We start from the raw sequence: 3,200 nt of genomic DNA, 5'->3' as shown, positions 1-3,200 counted from the left end.
GTCCCACCTCCGCCGCCCTGGCCCGCAGAAATCGCCCGTGTCCTGGGCCGTCATTGGCCTAGAGTCCGCGGCCGGCGCAAGGGGTGGTGCCTTCTGAGTAAGGCAGTTTTTTCCTCACATCTATCGGGTGTGGGAACTCACCAAGCGCAGCCGACTCCATGTAAGTGCCCACAAGGACCCCCGCGTCGTCTTAGGGCCGCCGCTTTACTATGGGCACAAGTCGGAGGGTCGAAAGGTCCTTTCTAGCTTAGGAAAATTGAGGTCAGGAGGCGGGGATATTCGCCCCGATTCAGATCATGGGCTGGGCCCAGAGCTTCTGGCTCACTTTCCTTATTTTAGGGAGGTAGCTCATACATGTAATCTCAGTGCTTTGGGATGCCAACACAAAATAATTGCTGAGGTCAGGAGTTTGAGACCACCTTGGGCAATATAGTAAGATGTTATATCTACAAAAAAAAAAAAAAAAAAGAGCAAGGCATGATGGTGTACACCTGTAGTCCTAGACACTGGGAGGCTGAAGCAAGAGGATTGCTTGAGCCCAGGAATTTGAGGTTATAATGAGATATGATGAGAGAAAACACACACACATAAACACACTGAGATGCCATCTTATACTGGTCAGAGTGGCTATTATTAAAAAGTAAAAAACCAACAGATGTTGGTATGGATGCAAGGAAAAGGGAACGTTTATACGCTATTGGTGGGAATGTAAATTAGTACAACCTCTATGGAAAACAGTATGGAGATTTATCAAAGAACTGAAAATAGAACTGCCATTTGATCTGGCAGTTCCACTATTGGGTATTTACTTAAAGGAAAATAAACCACTATATCAAAAAGATGCCTGTACTTACATGCTTACTGTAGCACTATTCACAGTAGCAAAGTCATAGAATCAACCTAAGTGTCCATCGACAGATGATTGGATAAAGAAAATGCGATATATATATGTGTATATATGTGTATATATATGTATATATGTGTATATATGTGTATATATGTATATATGTATATATGTGTATATATGTATATGTGTATATATATGTGTGTATATATATATATATACTCCATGGAATACTACTCAGTCATTAAAAAAATCATGGCTTTTGCAGCAATATGGCTGGAACTGGGGAGCCATTCTCTTAAGTGAAATAATTCAGAAACAAAGTCAAATACTGCATGTTATCACTTATAAGTGGTAGCTAAATGATGTATACATATGGAAATAGTGGAATAATAGACACTGGAGATTCAAAAAGGTGGGAGGCATTGCCGGGGACCCCTCACACCATGGTGCTTCACTCACCTACACCACAGCCATGCCACCCCATTGGCACACACTTGCAGGTAGCCCCCCTCTACTGCCCAAGTGGGGCACACTTGCCTGTGGCCTCCCCATCCCCCAGCCACAGTGCACTCTCTGCAGTCCCCACAATGCTCTGCTGGAGCACTTTTGCCAGCAGACTGAGAACACCTCAGCCCCTCTAGCACAGCAGGTGCTTCACCCCAAGCAGCCAGAGAACAAAGCCAAGGGCTTAATCCCCTCTACCCAGGTTTACAGCATGCAGCTCAGGGGTGCTCAGCTGAGCCTTGGCCTGTGAAAGCACCCATAATTGAAACCATGAAACTAAACCCAACTTATACCACAGTAAAACTCCCAAGGGCATCAAATAATATAAAAGCAGAAAGCCCCATCCAAAGGAGAGCAACTTCAAAGATTCAAGGAACATCAGCCCACACATATGAGAAAGAATCAGTGCAAGATTTCTGGCAACTCTAAAAGTCTCCAAACGACTGCACTAGCTCCCTAGTGATGGTTTGGAACCATGCTTAAATGGCTGAAATGACTTAGAATTCAGAGTCTGGATGGCAAGGAAGGAAAAATCCAAGGAAACCAATAATGCAATCCAAGAGTTTAAATATAATATTACCATATTAACAAAGAACCAAAATGGGCTGGGCACGGTGGCTCACGTCTGTAATCCCAGCACTTTGGGAGGCTGATGCGGGTGGATCACTTGAGGTCAGGAGTTCGAAACCAGCCTGACCAACATGGTGAAACCCTATCTCTACTATAAATACAGAAATTAGCTGGGTGTGCTGGCAGGCACCTGTAATCCCAGCTACTCGGGAGGCTGAGGCACAAGAGTCCCTTGGATCCAGGAGATGGAAGTTGCAGTGAGCCAAGATCATGCCACTGCACTCCAGCCTGTGCAACAGAGCAAGACTCCGTCTCAAAAAAAAAAAAAAAGAAAAAAAAAAGAAAGAAAAGAAAAAGAGTCATCAAACTGAACTTCTGGAAATAAGAAATTAACTACAACAATTGCAATTTCATAATGTAACTGGAAGCGCTAACAACAGAATAGACCAAGCTTAGAAAATAGTCTCAGAGCTCAGTTTTTCCCCACGTGTCTGCCGCCTAGGGGAGGTGCCTCATCCGGAGCGGGCCGCCAGCTGTCCGGCCCTGTCCGCACAGAGGCTCCTGTCGTTGGCGCCCGGGAGTGGCTTGGCTGCCCGATGCTTCTGCCCCGGCTGCCACGGGCAGGGCTGTACGCTTAGTGCCCGGCTCAGGCCCCTTGAAGCGCCCGCGGGGGTGGGAGCGGCCTCCCGCCCCGCGGAGACCGAGCGGCTTGAGGACTAGGCGGCGGCTGCGGGGAGGAGGATGGGGGCTAACCAGTTAGTGGTGCTCAACGTGTATGACATGTATTGGATGAAGGAATATACCTCATCCATTGGAATTGGAGTTTTTCATTCAGAAATTGAAGTCTATGGCAGAGAATTTGCTTATGGTGGCCATCCTTACCCCTTTTCTGGAATATTTGAAATTTCCCCAGGAAATGCTTCTGAACTAGGAGAAACATTTAAATTTAAAGAAGTTGTTGTTTTAGGGAGCACGGACTTCCTAGAAGATGATATAGAAAAAATTGTAGAAGAACTGGGAAAAGAATACAAAGGCAATGTTTACCATTTAATGCATAAAAACTGCAATCATTTTTCTTCAGCTTTATCAGAGGTAAACTAAATTTTATCCTAAAAGTTCTTCAAATAAATATTTGCTATCCCACAAAAAAAAAAGAAAATAATCTCAGAGCTCAAACACGACTCCTTTGAACCAATGCAGCAGAAAAAAATAAAAAAGAATTTTAAAAAATGAATAAAGCCTACAAGAAATATGGGTTATGTAAAAAGACCAAGCCTAT

The sequence above is a fragment of the Gorilla gorilla genome, chromosome 20 (assembly GCF_029281585.2).
Source record: "Gorilla gorilla gorilla isolate KB3781 chromosome 20, NHGRI_mGorGor1-v2.1_pri, whole genome shotgun sequence".
In the NCBI taxonomy this organism is placed as follows: domain Eukaryota; kingdom Metazoa; phylum Chordata; class Mammalia; order Primates; family Hominidae; genus Gorilla; species Gorilla gorilla.
This window is presented reverse-complemented; position numbering follows the sequence as displayed.